Below are 18,358 nucleotides of genomic sequence, written 5' to 3' on the forward strand. Positions count from 1 at the left end.
AGCTTCTTCACAGTTGCAACAAACCTCCTTGGAGCTGGGAATGATATGGCTAATATTTAAAGTTGAGATTTTTGCATGCAGAAGATCTGACACATGCTGTCATGCTTCTTGAAATGAAATGTGGATAGGAAAAACGTTGAGGAATCTAAATCATCAAGTTTGATCTCTGTAACACCTTCATTCTATAAGAAAACAATCGTTAAAATAAAAATTATAAATATATTAGTACTCAAAGGGATATTTTCCCTTTGCTTACCAAAACTATAGAATAGAGAACATATAACGACATATGTAGGTTATAATGAAGGGTTTTTCATGATGTAAAAAGTTTTGACCATTGTGAATGTATTTATATAAAGAAAAGACCGTATCTATTTTCCTCTTCTTTATATTCAATATATATAATTGTACATAACTACTTCAAAATATAGGCAACATTGTACATACGTACAGTAGGGTGAAGACGATATGCCTTTTTTCAAACAAACATGTTTGCTATTGTGTATAAATCTAATTAACACAATATTAATACTGAATTTGAGCCTAAAACCAATTAACTTTTGGACAAAAAGTAATTAAAGCCAGAAAATCACATATTGAGTTTTTCAACGTGACTTAAATCCTTTTCACGATAAATATATATTTGGTATTAAGATACAATAATTAGAAAATGTATGTTTCAGAAAATCACATATTGAGTTTTTCAACGTGACTTAAATCCTTTTTATGATAAATATATATTTGGTATTAAGATACAATAATTAGAAAATTTATGTTGTTTTTTTTAAATTAAATTTTATTACCAAAAAATATCAAAATTTACTTCATCGACTGTGCTCAATGGGTTTTTCTTTTTTTTTTACATCCTTTTAATAAAATCTTAGTGGTGTATGTTAAATTTTACAACATTTTTAACAAATTTTGTTATATCTATTTGTAAATTTCACTCCAATATGTTTCAAAGAAGTTGCACAAATTTGTTCATTTTGTCTATACATGGTACCAAAAAAAAGAAAGAAAAAATGTATCCCTCAAAATTAAGGAATTTGTTTTCACCAGTGTCACCCTAATATATGTTTATATTTACTTAATATATTCTTAGATATATATTTTCCCTAAATACGTAAATTGATTTTGTTATTCAGAGTTGTACAACGTACATACATATATTTTGAAGATACAAAAAATAATTTATTTCATTCCATATATCGATATCGTGTGCAAATATAATAGATTACAATAATTTGCGTTCTTTTGACATTTTTTTGAAGTACCTTGGTGCATTAAGAATACTAGTGAACTGTTGCACTTCGTCGGACAAAGAAATTGTTTCAATCATCTTCAGCAAAACAGAAAATAATAACTAACTGTAGTGAATACATCATGGCCTTGCTGTGGTCGTTATATGAAATATATATATATCATAGAGAAAGGTTGAAGACAAATCATTGGTTTAATATAGTTGCTTATTAAAATCGTGATGTACATTATCATTGTGGGGCAAATTTTTTTTGAGTATTATAATCGTGAAGGATCATTATGGTACGCAATATGATCATTTCATTGCAAAACAATTTTATCGTGTTCAATTTCATTGCCATTAATAAACATGTTATATTCGGGTCATCAAACTATTGAATGATATAGAAAATTCCATCGCAATCACTTTCTTGGGCATCAGGGACCCATTCTAATATACTATCATACATCCCGTCCCACAGGATATGCAAATAAAATTCGGGGCCCGAAAACAATGTAAATTTCTTTGTTGCCCTAAAAATCAGGAACCCTTCTAGTATTCCAAAATACACCCTAAACCACAGGTTGTGCAGGTGAGTCACTGGACTCCAACGTCAAACCCCTTTATATATCTTTAACAAAACTTTTTAATTTTTTTTACCTTAAATTTATTCATTCTCGGTAGATTACATTCAAAACATGTATGAATAAACATTTTAATTTATAATTAGGTCTAAAAAAAATAGTTATCACTATAAAAAATAATATTGATTTTTGAGAAATATAAATTACTTGACTAAAATATATCTATATAGGTATATTTTAGTCAAGTAATTGCATGTCAAATGTACACACCCTTCTGCCATCACCATCACCGATTTTGATAAATTTTGGTCAGGATGTTTATCCCAACAAAGAAACAATATGTCTAAAATTTTAGACTTGTGGAGGTGCGAGGTCCGTTTGAGAATCTCTCAAAGTATTGACGCCTTCGAAAGGCCTTTGTACTTGAGTATGTCATTACTCCATTTAGAATAAGTCGATTTTATATTTTTTATTAAAATTTTTTAAGAGTACGAGCTTCAATTTATATTTTATACAAAAATAGCATATGCTCAAAAAAAATTATGAAAATATTATTGCAAAATATAAATAATAGGGCCCCAGCCATGCTTCAGAAATGATTCAGCCAAATTTTTGTAAGAAGTTTATCCTACTAATATTCTATATGGGTGCAAAGTGCAAAAAATTAGAGTGGGATCTCAATGGAATCATCTTTAATCAGGCCTATAACTGGAAAAGGTCAAAATCCCCATACTAGTAAATTCTGTCTTATTTACTAAAAAAATGAGATAAATATATTATCTATACAAGTTTTGTAATACATATAAGTCTACTGAAACTTTTCCAACTTGTATAATTGTAACAAATACACGTACTTCAGTGGGTTTTCCTAGTCTTATCCTGTTTGATTATGATCTGGTTCGATGTATATCGTGAATTTAATAATTTATTGGAACACATGTGTTGAAATTAAGAGAGTACTTGTATTTTCTTGTTGATATATATTTGCATTTTTTGTTCATTACATATTGACTCATTCGTCTTTCAAATTTAGTTATAAAGTATATTATTATATAGATTGATATAAAGTGATTAATTTTGAATAAATTTGTGGGAACTCCTTTGTAATTTTAAGGATAGTAAATTTGCTTCTCTCCGACCTTTAGAATGCGTTCTTAATGGTGCAAGTGGGGCACACAGTATATGTGTTTGTACTACTCGCCAAAGTGTAAAGCTTATGATCATGGGATCGATAATGCTGGATATAACTGAATATCACTCTGACCGTCACATTATAGCTTCTATAGTTTACTCACTGTCGACAATACACCCCTGGAACTTTTATTACAAAAAACAAGAAAAAAAATCTTTGCCCTGACTCATTCCCAGTTATTTCCGACTATAACTGTCATGATGTCTTTTCAGTACATTTGTTCCAGCAAAAAATAATAGGATATTTGAAGGCACGTTCGGATTTATAAAAAAAATGTATTACTTTTCCGACTGTTGTGCAGGTCAATACAAAAAATGTAGAAAAAATTTAAACCTGATATGTCATTAAGTGGATTTTCATATCCCTGCTGGGTGGGATATCCTAGCCACTAGTAATGGCAAAGTGCCAGTGGATGGAATCGGAGGAACAATTAAAAGGAAGCAACAAAAGAGAGCCTTCGCCGCCCTTACGATAATCAAATCACTAAACCGATTCATTTGTTCGGGTTCGTTTCTAACCATTTAAAATCAATGAAGGGTGAATTTTGTACACATACTGACTACAAAACTGAGCATAAATTAAGTTAAGCATAAGTTAAACAAATATTAGGAATCTTGATTAAAAAGGATGAATATTTTTTTGCTCCAGTAGCAATCACTACTTTTTTTAGATTTTGGACCCTGATGTGCTCTACTGTATGCGTCATAAGTCCTTGTACACTTTTTACTTATAGGAAACAAAGAGAAAACTTGTCTTAATATTAATGATACAAAAAAAAAAATATATTGAAAGGGAGATGTACGATATTTTAATGTCTATTATTTTTCAAAAATTCAAGGCGGGATCGAAACTTAGGATATAATTTCCTGTGGGAGTCTGCCAGAATGTAAGACCATTCCTCCTACACCTTGGCCTTCATGACCTCCACGCTATGGATGTTGTCCTTACTCTCTACGGCGCTCCATACTTAGTAGTCAAGTGGGTAGTTGGGTGGCCGCATCTCCTTGGACCAAAATCCGTCCGCCCCTTATTTCTTTGTCAAATAAATTTGGGTGATCTTGTAAGTCTGGCACAGTGCTCCATCCTGTGTCCATCCCCAATGTGCAATGCTGTAAGTTGCTTTGACGGCGGGAAGCACCTTCGTAGCTAAGATAATTTTATATCCATTGGCCTTCAAGTTCACTTTTATCCAAAGAGGTGGAAGCACTTCACCATCTGAACCAATGACACCGAATATCATGTAATTCACTGGGTGTTTAGAACACCCAGTGAATTTTAAATCGGGAAGGGCGTCTTTTGGGGGTTTGGCGATGTACGGAAGGATGTAGGAGTTGCTGACTGTGTCAACTGTGAATTTTTTTCATACAAATGCAATCATGCAATATTTACATTTTCTACAATCAAGCTTTTCAAGATATAAATTGCTTGTTTAAATACTCGATTTTTAGCATTAAAGCTTTGCAAAGAGAGTCGAAATAACAATAAAGTCGTCACAAATTTTTCTTTAATAATTGGAACATTCAGTATGATGAACTTTCTTACAATTTTGAGAGTTGGGTAACTGGCAAAAGCATGAATTGTCGAATTAAACAGTTTACCAAAATCCTTTTAGGGAGCCTCAAAATAAATGCAGCTTGATGAAGTTTGAAATATATCCATTCATTGTACAAATCTAGTAGCTCATATATTCTGCTTATGTTTGATACGAATAATTCATTAGCAAGTAGCACGGTACAGGCTCTTTTATGTGGGAAGGTAAATTTTCTGTTACTGGACACTGAGCCATAAAAAATATTATGAATTGAAAAAATAAATCTTGATACAGGCCCAAATTCTAGCTTTTGTTGGTCTACCTTATTTTTAAACAAAAACATTTTTCACAATTCTGACGCACAATGTCAAGTGTTGAGAAAGATGTGAAATTCTGAGGGACCTTCTAAATAATTCGATGATTAGATTCTATGAATGGGGAATACATTAGAATCATATTATTACTCAAGTCAGTTTCTAACATCAACCAATTACAAATTGGGGTAGAGGAAATGTAATAACGCCATTCTGTTTCCGCTTTCTTTGATAAAACAATAAATATTTTTTCTTGATATACTTTTGCTATAATTCTGGACTGCATGGCCATTAGCTAACCCACTTCTTAGTATATGTTAAGTCTTTCAGAGCAAGTAAGTAGCTCCAGTGAAATAACTTATTCACCCAACAATCTTCTTCTTCAATTGCCTTCTCAGCGAGGAAAGGGAATAGCTGTGGCCTTATAGAGTATATTAGGAATAATTAGGAAATTATCGAGGTCAATCCTCTTTTGAAGATTGAAACTTCTCCATTGATAAATAGAAGAACCCGCTTACTTTTTCAGAATGTCCAGTTTAAATAACAGGCACCTTTTGTATCCTAAATAATTTCAAATATTTCCTCAGTGTCCTTAATTAAGCAACTGTCAATTTGATTATCATTACAAAGGCTCGATTTTCCAAGAGTAAGCACAAAGGGTTTTTTATAGTTGACTATCAAATATGAAATAATTTCAAATCACTTTCATTTGTTTTGTTAATTGACCCTCAGATCTGGCTTCTAACGTCAATGTGACATCGTTGGCAAACATATCAATTATATTTCACGAGATTCCAGAATCTAATTAGTTAAATTTTTTTTTTTTTGCGCCCTTGCCAAGGAATTTAACATATTTTTTAAGCCTAGTAGTTCAACTGCACTACCCATGTGCGGAGCTAATTTTGTTATATTAAACATGATCCTTGATGCTTAGATAACAGCTGCAGATAAATTTAACATGTCTCAGAAACCAAATACTCGACACTGGTGGACAGGTAACAAGGTCTACAATTGAACAATTAAGATGGGGCAAATGAACAAAGCAGAGTAACAGGGATAATTAAAAAGTTGTATAGATTTAAAATTACAAAGTATATCATCATTCACAACAACTATAAGCACTTCAGTAATGGACATCGGACGATATTTAGATGAAATATAAAAAAAAATCTTCAGGCAATTTCCTTCTTTACGCAACGGAATGGCTTCTTTCAATGTCATCAAAAGCGGTTAGAAAAGATATCAGACTGGCATCTCCGTCATAGACTACAAGGATAAGAAGCAGAGCTACGTACTATAGATGAAGACTATTTGAAGACCCTATGCTTGAACACGGGTACAAATAATAGACGTCTACGCGAAGAGTTTCTCTGTCAATGTGATCCAAATTATGATAAGCTAATCCAGATAGCCATGGCCTAGTAGGTGACTTCATTTATGGAGGAAAAAATGAAAAACAAGCAAGTGGTGTTGTACTTTCTACTTACAAAGTCAACAACAAAATCAGACCACAAACAAGAAATATCATAATCCACCCAAATTATAAAACCTTCGAAAGAAATTAATATGTCCGGGATTCCCCTATTTATCCCTATTTCCCGGGTTTGGAAGGAAAGTATCCATATCAAACAAGAATCTTTTTTTTTCTTATTCTTCAAAGTGAATTTTTTTTTACAGTTTTGAAGTTTAGATCTGCTCAACATATTAAAACTTTGTTTCCAAAAAAAGTTTATAGGACCGACCCCAACTTTTCTAATGTGTAATAAGTTTTTTATGGCACTCAAAATTTACTGACATAATTGATTGAGACGTAAAAATTTACTTACAAAATGAATGAAGAATTTACTATGTATGTTTGAGATGTATACATTACGTTTGCACTTATTAATCGACCACAATAACAGAATGGATAATAAATTACACAACAAACTAAAAAGTGTCTCTGCAAGAGAAAAACACAAGTTAAGGATAAGGCAGTATGTGAAGTGACTTGTATCATCCTCTTCTAGAAGCTAGAAAGTAACTAACTGAGACACTGCACAGGGCTATTTTATAACAGGTTAAAAATAGTATGATGAACTGTTGCTATGATAAATAAAAAACAAACCATGAATGAACATGTTCGACCTGACCACTTGAAGAATATTTTATAGAAGAGCGGCATATCTTTCTTGATGTCTTATTAAATTAACTGAGAGAAGCAATTAGATGGCGGAAATAAATACAAGCCCCACTCCGTTACGATATAGGCAGGAATTACTCGGATAGCGAATCCTTGTTTCTACTTTGAGTCCAATAAGAACTTATAAATATAACTCCACAACAAAGAGTTATTAGTGATTACTCTAATCTTATCAGCTCTATCTTCAATAATAAAAGAATATGGATAACAGCTTTGGAAAATTAAATAAAAACCTATTTATTCACATAGAATTTAAAAAACCGCTTCATCTTCCATGATTATATTTTTTCATTTATGCGTATTGGTGATATTCAATGTGCTTGTTTAAGCTGTACCTAATATTTATTAGAAAAATAATATATGTACATCTATCAGCAGATTAAATGGTAGCCAATCATACTGTATATCCGTTCATCGTTAGACAAGATCCGTGATTGTTCTAAATTTCGCTTCCATAATACAAAGGACTTTTATGGAGTATAAATCAATCCTGAAGTGATATATCATTATTCTAAAAAAAAAAACACCTTATTTTGAATGAAACTGATTTATCGATAAACATTATACAAACTCATTATAAATAACACCATTATTCATTACCTAATAATCAGGTGGAGTTTTTACTATTTTTATAACCTGCAGTTATAATAAATCATTTTTGATTGCAGTACTTTAGTATTTTTTCATCTACTACTTATTATGTCACTGTTGAGGATTAAAAGTTTATGAATAATAGTATCAAGTTAAAACAGATCTAAATCTTTGAAAAACTTACTGTTTTTTTTCTTTTCTTTCTTTAAAAATTCTGAACAATAAAAAAGAAACAACACAAAAAAAGATTTTCTAATTTAATCTGATAATTGAGCACTATAAGATAAACAATCCAACAATTTGTATTATTTTTATATCAGCCATAAAAGACGAAAATGGCTGTTAATCTTTGCAATAATACTAGCTTTGGCCTTTAAAGCATTTTAATACTTGTAATAGGTTATTAATATCTTAATTCAAGGATATTAATCACAATTTAAATATGTTTCAAATATAATGTATTTAATTTGTATATATTGATTATATGTATTAAATGAATTAATTTTTTTAAGTTAATTCTTTCTCCCATGAATTAAAAATAAGTTAAACAAATAAAATAATCTTCATTTTTTTTTTGCAACGGTTTGAGCTTAAGAAACATATCCCAAGAAAGAAAAAATTACGAAATGTTGACACATTTTGTAATTTTTTTCAAAATGTTGCAATACTATGAACCTAAGATCCATAATTGCTACAAAAATAAAATTATTTTATTTTAACATTTAATAATAACCATTATTCTATTAATTTATTTCATAAAACTCAATTTTTATCCTTATTCTAGTGATAAATAATTTACTAACAACTTCTTCGACATAATTATATAAAGGTTATTGAAACTGAAAGAATTGAAACAATTGTAAAACAAGTAAAGTCTGGTATTTCCGCTGCTGAAATCCTTTAATATTTATCCCTAAACACATATTAACACGATAATTCTTGCAGTAGAATTATTTTTTTGATATTTTGGCTAAGAGAGACTATTTTCTGAACTGTTGTTCCTAGCAACCTTCATTACTTCTTACAATTCTTCAAATAATTGACTTAATTATACTTAATTTCAAAATATGTTCACTCAACCTTAAGTTGCTTGTTTATTGAATTATTTAACAGAAAATTAAAGGTTAAACTGAAAAAATCAATCAAATAAGAATTGTGGGGGATTTTTTTTGTCTTACGAATGAATTTTAGTAGGTAGGATGTTATTTGTTTCTGGGAAGTAATTAGTACTTATTAGGAGTTTAATTATCTTATTTGTAATTGTAGGGATTGGTATAAGTTAGGATGTCTATCAAAGATTAACCGAGTTCTTCTAAATTGCATTAGAAAAATAATTGTGAGCAAGAGGGAAAAATTATATCATTCTTTCATAAGTCCTTACGATAATATGTATACAGGAATTAATGTAATATAATATATATAAAATGAAGTAATTTATTACTATTATTATTTATTAATTTATATTAATGAATTACTACGAAATGATATTCCTATTTAGGTTAATACTTTTATACATATATTACAAGGTATCAACAAAATTTATATGTTATTCCAAAGTTTCGTAAAATTATATTAAATATTTACGGAGTTGTTTAATTTTAAAAGTTTCATTGAAGAGTAAAGTAAAAAATTACATTTATTCTTGAAAAAATGAAGCGAAAATTAATAATATGTATATTCTAAAACTACAATGGCACCATCTACATGAAACATTAATAAAAAGTAGAAAAGGATTAAAGCATGTTTGTAAAAATGGACGATTTCTCGATTAATATCTTACAGATCAGTTTTTTTCTAATAACATTTTAAAAATGGAAAGAAAATACATTTTGTCAATATAATTACAGACTTATAATTGAATATTTTCAACTGTGGGTAAGAAATCGCGATAGCATTTTTTGCAAATTAGCATTGCGTATTTTTATACTTAAATTATGTGTGCATCTATTTAAACTTAAACTTAAAGAATTATTGGTAAAGCTAAACCTTTCCTACTTGTCTTTAAAAAATATACAGAGCTTAACTAAAAATTTGCTGTAGCATAAACAAACATATCAGCGTTATTTTTAATCACAAGACTTTATTATGCTCTCTAAAGAAAGCTGAGACCAAAATAAACTATTTTTTTTATCTCTCGTCTCTATGTGTAAAAATGTTTGTAGGAACAGCAGCAAAAATAGTAACACGTGTGCAATTTCTTCCTGTTAGAGAGTGGAAGAAGGCCCGTGGTATTTCCATCTACCAAAAAATATGACCAACGTCTAGTATTTCTCCATGTTGCCCTCCTTCCCCCCTGATGTCAACTCCCTGGACTTTGCAGTTTGTGGAGTCTTAGAAAAGAGTGTATGCTGTACCTCTCATCTAAATTTGGATCCACTCTGAGATATCATTATGACAGCATGGTACTTACGCGGGATTCATCAACAAGGGTTGTTGACCGGCGTGTCAAGGCTGTTATTCCTTATGAAGAAGGATATATCGGATAAAAAACAAAGCCAAATATATATATATATATTTATTTTTATTCACGGTCCTTTTATATGTACAAAGCAATTACATAAATAAATATACATAAATAAACATTTTAGTTTAAAGTAATTGCTTCATATAAAAATTTCGAAAATTTCTATGACATAGACCAGTTTAGAAATAAAACACAATATAGCCCATTTCAAGCAGTCAGTGTATTCTAGTGGGGGAAGTTAAATGTCATTGATTTAAAATTTAAAAAAAATGAAGCACATCAATAATATTAAGTAAAAAAACATCATTAATAAAACACATTGATAACTGATACTATATAAAAATAATTGAAACCAAAATAAAATCTGGAAATCAAGAGACCAGGTTAGAAATTCTAAAACGTGTGAGGATTGTCTTTAGTAGCTTCTTATGCTGGAGGGATACTGATGTATAGAATTTTACATCTTTGCCGCCAGGATTCAGGACGTGTCATCAGCATTGGGGATTTTCAAGGAAAGGGTAGTATATCTGGCAGCGGATGCCATAAAAATTGATTTAATTTTGGGAAGGTATATTGGCTCATAGGATGTAAACCTTCCAGCAATTAATACCTTAGAGTTTAATATAGCAAAATCAATGGCTTTAGACTTCTGTGTATTTTATTTAAACATATCAGTAACTGGTTTAGAGTGGATTTGTATTCTTGATTGATTCCATAAAAATTACATTTTTCGTAATTTTGTGTCCCCACCCAGTATTTTTTCAAAAAGTAAGTTTTTTGAATTCTTACTTTTATTTTTTTTTGAGATTAGGGTCCCTCTAAAATACAGATGTATATAAAAATTTATTCTTCATTTTTCTACTCTTATCTATGTCATGAATGAATAAAAGTTGAGTCAGCAATAAATAAGTACAAATCTATTTATATTTGTCATCTTTATTTCAATATTACTCAATTGAAGTTTCTTTGTCACTTAAAAAAAATCTTTTTTTTAGTTCTTCAAACTTACATAATTAAATAAAAAGGAGATATATATTTATTTAAAGGAAATCTTTTTGACATTAAATGAACACTTAGAATATAATACTTTAACTTTATTTTGACTAATCCCTGAAAATGTACAATACTATAAGTAAATTAATTCCTGACATTTTTCTAGATCATTGTACGCCTAAATTAACTCTACAGAATTGACAGAAAAAGATGCAAAATTTAACATTTTTAAAGTTTGGCATAAAAAATCACCAAATTGAAACTTTAAAAAAATATATATAAATAGTATATACATTTTATATAATTGTATTGGCTTTACAACGGCCTAATATGAGGTCGAAACTTTGGCATACCTGGATAATTTCTGTTTTTGTACAGTTGGACCAAGCATCACGAATGGATGATTTTAGGGTCTCGACTTTTGTCTATCTGGTGTTGTTGGACCTACTTTTCACTACTCGCCACCAATATTAGTCATCGGGGTCAATGTTTGGGTTTGAGGTAGGCCACTTTGACTTGTACCAATAAGTTTAGAATTGGTGGCATAATAATTCAAATGTTTTAACGACAGTGTGACAAAGGGAATCATTTTTTTGCAATATATAGTTTCTTTTGAGGTTATTGGCCCGATTTCAGGGTAAAACAACAAAATTGACAAGGTACTATCGGACTCCCCAGCTCCAATTTTAGCTCTCACCTTAAAGAAATATAGGGAAAAAACTTTTCCATATAACAATATTACTTCAGGGACCATTCTATTTTAGAAAGATAGCCAGGGACTTATCTTCTTTATTTTGAAGACCATTATTCATTTTTGTGGTTGTGATGACGATCAATATTGACATTTTTTTCGGACAGTTAAATCTCAAAAATTGTATCTTCTAAACCGAACATTTTCTTCCGACCTGAACCTATAAACCATTATATAATGTCTTCCGAATCCATATAATCCCGAATCACCTTGTCAATTTCATACACAGTTCCAATGCATAAGTCAAAAATGGTGGATATTTTTTAAGGCACTTATACGTGAATCATTTTGAGGAACCGTCACCTTTGATGATAATGCAAAAAAACTCTTTATTCAACGGATAAAAGTAACCCCTTTCTTAAAAGTTTATATACAGGGAGCGGGGATCAAATTGTCGCCTACTTTAAACCTTGATAACGACATTATCAAATAAAAAACCGGTTACCAAATAGGAAAGCTATTCTTATCAGCTGACGATACGCAGTTCAGTTAGCATCATGCCGTCATCATATGTTGAAATAAAGAGCTATAAGTGGAACGAGGAGCTTTCGAGGTCCGCCGTAGTCATGGCATTGGTTAATAATGGAGGTGAAATCTCCAATTCAACGATTGTTTCAACCTTAGGAGTGAATTTACGGACTGTTCAGCGTATCCGTAAGAAGCTAGAGGACACCTGGGATGTTGATGCCATCTTAAAGAGGGCACCCAAGGAACTGTTATGACGTCGTAACCAAGGATTTGTGGCCTCCTAACTCTCCCGACCTTAATCCTTTGGACTATTTTGTCTGGGGCTATGTCGAGAGACATCACCATAGCACCAAGGCCAGCCTGATGGACTCCATCAAGGAGGTATTCGGCAACATGGACAATGAGATGGTGCGTCTTAGAGAGTAAGGCTGAGAAGACATCATACATAAATGTGCAGGAGCTCAATGCCAACATTAAGAAGCAATAGGCCAACCTGTCCGCCTATTATATTCTGGCAACCTTCACCAAGTTCTGACCTCGTTTGGAGGCTGTAATAGAAGTTGGAAGTGTCTATATTGAATAATTCTTGCCAATATTGATTTCTAAAACTTTTTACAGAAACATTTTTCATTATACTTTTCTAATAAAAAGTTATTAAGGTATTCGTTTTCCCTTTCGTATATAAACTTGGAATCTCCACAAGCTCACTAAAAATGTAAATTCACAAATCTATAGATTACTTTTATAAATGAATCAAGGTGCTATAAGTGATAGTACGATATGATCTTGAACAATTTTATATTTCTCAATCTTTTCTCTAAAAAAAAATGAGAAAAAAGGGACTAAATCTGTTCGTGATACAATTTGCACTATTTGTTATATAAAATCAAAATTAATCATGGATTAGTAAGCAACAATTTGCATTAAATGTTCATATCTTTTCTAAAAGACAAATATATATACAAAAATCAAATGCATATAAAAAATACAGCATGAGTTTTCATAAGGCTGTGATACAGAATTTGAGGAACACGTTGTTCTTGTGATAATATAGCATTTTTACTTTTTGTAAGATACACTAAAAACAACACCATGTTAGGGGCCTATATTTAATATATTACTTCAAAAAGTACAAAATAATCGTGAACAAACTTCATAAAATGGATTTTAAATGCATAATATAAGGTAAACATTTGTATATAATACAATTTGATTGATGGAAATAGTGAATTTATTGTCTACATTCCATATAAATAACACTGTTTAATTATGTTTAAGCATCTTTTCAGTACATAGTAAGAACCTATCATATAAAAAATTTACAATTCAACAACAAGAAAATCTTCCAAAACTACCTATACAGATTAAATAGTCTTGAAACTCTTTCGATTTGAGTTTTGGAAATATTTCAAACCTTTTTTAGGTTTGAAACAACTTTTGCATAAGAAAAAAAAGTAGTAACCAAGATGAAAGTTGTTGGGAAAAATTTAATTCTAAATAAAAATATGTGGTTATATTTTACGTGCAGTCATCCAATCTTGATAAAATGCAATTTAAAAGTTAAAAAGTCACCATATTTTATGGGTTTTCAATTAAAAAAAAAAAATACGCCACGGGTTTTCAATTCTTTTTATATCAAATTAATCTATGTAAAGAACGAATAATGAAGGTTTCATTTACTAAATAGTGGCTGTTTCTTGGAAGCCTATTTCCTCATTAATGTGGATTTGAATTTATTATTTTGAACCAAAAATTTGTCAAAATTAAGAGCTGAAATTTTTAAAATCCTTTGATCAAGAATTATAGTGTCAAAAAAGAAATTAAACATTTTCAAAGGAAAATAAGTTTAACAATACAGTTTTTTACATTATTTAATAACATCTTATTGATTCTTACTCAATAAGTTTGGTATGTTTAAAAGTCTTCATATTTCGAAATACTGAAACTTGACATTCGTGCTGCACAATAATTTCGGGCACAAAAGTTTACGTTTGGTGGTTTAAATATTCTATATTTTCTGATGCCCTAATTTCTACTATTATCATTTATTTTTTGTAAAAAATTTAGAGGACCCTTTATCATTTAAAAAACTATTGAGGGTCCAGTGGAGTAGCTTACACATTTTTAGGAGGCTCAAGTATTTGTGAACTTTAAAAAAAATAAACTCTTCCAATTTTTTGTTTCCGACATCAAAGCAAATATAAATAGGAAATTAAAGCATAGATACATAAAAAGTTCTCCCATACCGTAATCACTCATGTACATCCAAAGTCATGATTTCTAGGACTTATACATATACCTAATATTATAGGTATATATATTGAAAGTGATGAATGACTAAATAATGTAGCAAAACATTTTCGTAAAAACCGAAAGAAAAGTTAGAGATAATATGATTCAAACGCCTGAACGGATTCTGAACAAACATCATAAACTTATTTATCACCATATGTTATCTATTATTTTGTTTGTAGATGGGTATATGTATTAACATCATGTACAATCTCAACTTCTTCATTCCAAATATTTGCTTTGTATATCCTTAAAAGTAATAAAATAAACATTTTTTTACATGGACAACATAGCTCTTTGTTCCAATTAATGGTAAAATTACTCAATATTTACTTTAGGATAACCTTTAACCATATTGAACACTTACATAGACAGGAGACCCAAAACTTATAGTAGCATGACAAAATTACGAATAACGTGATTCTTATAGAACCAAAAAAATTGAGTTGAAAACCAATTTGTGAAATACTATATTTATCTGTTTTAATTAATTCAATATATCATCCTTCAAAAGCAATATCAACATTGGAACGCAGAAAAACAAATTAGCAGTACTTGTCGATTAAGACCGTGTGCGCGTAACACACTGTCTTCATGGTAACTCGGACTGAATCCAAAGTGTGGCAGAGATTCGTCTCTTAGACACTAAAAACTTCAAAGTCATGGGGGGTTGTCAAGGTGTAGTATGGCCACATGGAGGCCAGCCAGAAGTGAGGCATATTATTTATATAGATGTTTTTGTCCTTGTTGGCTGCATGGGGTTATAATTAATTACTTGATGCTCTAAGCAGTCCAGATGGAAATAAATACGGTATTTGCAGCCTTCTGGACACTGACACCAGAAGAAATCCCACCCACGTTGTCTTTTTTATGTTTCTCCGACATTTTTACACGTATGGACACGGAATAATAACAAAATTTGTATATTTTTGTTCCAGCTGTCGTTTAAAAGCATAATATAAACTGGTAGTTAAAAATAACGGTGTTTAAATTGTTATTAAATACTACTTAAAGTTTTGGATTTCAGCTCTATATCTGTAAAAGACGGGTAGGAAAATCTTAGCGATACCAATAATTCTAACTTTACATTGATATAATTTTTGTTAACTGGAGATTGAAATGGTTTTAGTTTTTATTACTGAAATTATCAAATTAGTAGTTATGAGTGATTTATTTACTGCAATAATTTTCAATATTGAAGAAACGTTTAATTTAAATCAAATTCAAAAACTTAAAGATTAAAAAACCTTAAAAATATATGTAGTGTATAAGTATATTTATTCAATACTTTTTTTGGAAAAAAAATGGAATAAAAATACCTAAAATATACATTTGAAGTTGAGTAACAAAATATGATCCGGTTGGCCTTGGTTGCTGTTGAAAGTAGTTACCATGTCGTTATAAATAATACACCTTCCCCGAATCCTCCCTATACCTCCACACAGTCCAATAACAGACATTGAGTCTATGTATGCTGTCCCACCGACTTAGTCGGAGTGATCGTGGTTTCCACGTCTTCCAGGATCCCTATTTTCAGCCGTCTACCTCTACTAGGGGACTTTTCAAAGCTCTTACCTGATGCCACCATTCCTTTAATCTTGAAAAAATAAGACTCTGGGAGCACCCTACGACATTAATGATCTACTCGGCCGTGGAAAAAATCAGACACCCACGTATTCTTCGCATCCATACTTTTTTGAATTTTGCAAGTTTTATTTTATTATTTATTAACTGGAACAGTCCAACCTTTAAGAAACACAACCTAGTATTTTAAAATATTTACCCTAAAATAATCAAGATTGATTTGAAGTCAAGTTAACATTTTTACCTCTCACCCATTCGATATTTTATAATATTACTAGGCTCAATTATGTGCTTGGAAAAATGAATAAAAGTGTGTCACTGATTTAATATAGGTAGGTCATAGAGAGTTGACCAAAAAGTTTAAATATAATATTATTCTGCCTGCGCTGAATATTTCAATGTATTAAATTGATACTGGATTCGTAGAGATCCTATTGTAAAAAGGTTGGCTAATTGCTGAGATTATTTTTATTTGATGACTATATTATAACTAATTATGATACTTAAAGGGTCAAAAGATTTGTATTTTATTTTGTATTATGTGATTATTAAAGTTTTATTAAAATAATTACAATGTTATTTATATACCAACAGAAATATTTTATATAAGCTAAAAAAATCATTTTGAAATCATTTTATGGGTGACGTTTTTGCTTAAACTACTTTCATAATCAATATTATATAAATTGTACATTCATCTTACTTAAAAATTACTAAGGATATGAGGTTATTAAAAAAGTTTTACATTATTGTACATATATTGAAACAGTTTCTAAAAGTTATACACTTTTCGAATAAGATGATGGAAGATTATATATTAAATTTTTCTCAGTGAGAAATCCACTGCCTCATAACAATATTGTACATAAATATACGTGATAGTATTCCCCTCCCAAGGGTCACTCAGAAGAATTTTTATTGCATATGAATATATTTTTATTATCTATATTCATATCATATATGTATATATATACAATACATAAAATTATTATAATATGCATTTCTTGGAGGAATTGCATTATAATAACATAAATAAGCATTTTAGCTGAAAATGAGACCCTCTATCAATAACTACAACTAAAAATATCAAACATATATAGGTATTTTAGATTTTTTTTTAAATAAAACCATTTCACACGTCCTTACTTTCATTGTACTTTGCAACAATTGTATCAAAAATAAACAAAAAAAGATCTCAAATCACTTGGCAGTTACTTTTTATAAAAATTTGTTTCAGTTATGATATTATTATTCAATAATTATTTATATATTACTCACACCTCAACAAGTACGAATTCGATTTCCCCCATTAAACTTTTACAACCCTGATAAGAGGGGAGAAAACAGAAACATCAGCATCTTAGAACAATTTAAAATGTAAATTTGTATGTTAGGTCATTCCGCCAAATATATACTAAAAAAATTCGATTACTTTTCGAAAGTCATAATTAAAACAGATGGTCGTTAAACCATGATATGCAAGGATTAGTAGATATATATGTAGTAGAAATATTATATAAATTAAAATTTTCTGAGAGATGATTATATATATATATATGTTGAAGTTTGATTTGATCAAACTTCATTACTTCTTCTTTTCCTTCTTGTTATTATTATTATTTATCTAGAATATAATCAGTAGATATTTGAACTTTAAATACTTTACATTGGTGACTCCGACGTTATTCGAAAAATGCCCCGAAAGCAAACTTCACCACTTGTGTCTCCCCAAAAACAAACATGGTCGATTAAAACGGAAGAGGCGAATTTAGCAATGGCCGTTGCGGAGCTCCACCTTCCTAGGTTCTGTTATTCGGATGTTGAAGACTAGTTCCGGAGAATTGAACATGGTTTTGCGTTGAGGGGGATTTGTCATACAAAAGTTAAATATAGTCTTATGGCGTCAGCATTGCCGGGTGAGGTTTTCAATATTATTCCTATTAGTGAGGAGAATCTCACTTATGAGGGAGCGAAGAAATCCATATTAGTCCGATATGGGCTATCATCTTCCGCAAGGATAAAAAGAGTAGTCGACATGATGGTTGATACTTCCGGGCTCTCGACCATGGAGATAAAAGATGAGACCGAACGTCTTCTGGACGAGGAATACCTAAAGAATTTACGTAAAAGTGTGATTAAAGAGTGCCTCTTATTAAGGAACGCTCCAAAGGA

At 30.3% G+C, this 18,358-nt stretch overlaps 1 protein-coding gene and 1 long non-coding RNA gene across 7 annotated transcripts in view; one reads left to right on the forward strand and one right to left on the reverse strand.

Annotated features, from left to right (window-relative positions):
- rsh (Rap GTPase activating protein radish) overlaps positions 1-18,358 on the forward strand; it is a 223,403-nt gene that overhangs the window by 137,421 nt on the left and 67,624 nt on the right. The gene's annotated exons all lie outside the window — the stretch shown is intronic.
- LOC121129219 (uncharacterized) lies at positions 47-17,992 on the reverse strand. Of its 2 annotated transcripts, XR_011783468.1 has the most exons (3): positions 17,853-17,992; positions 17,465-17,511; positions 47-182 (listed from the first exon to the last, which is right to left on the reverse strand). It is a non-coding gene; the product is annotated as an uncharacterized lncRNA (long non-coding RNA). The 2 variants fall into 2 exon arrangements; XR_005868371.2 differs by lacking the exon at positions 47-182 and having other exon boundaries at positions 17,387-17,511.

The sequence above is a fragment of the Lepeophtheirus salmonis genome, chromosome 14 (genome assembly GCF_016086655.4).
Source record: "Lepeophtheirus salmonis chromosome 14, UVic_Lsal_1.4, whole genome shotgun sequence".
NCBI lineage: Eukaryota > Metazoa > Arthropoda > Copepoda > Siphonostomatoida > Caligidae > Lepeophtheirus > Lepeophtheirus salmonis.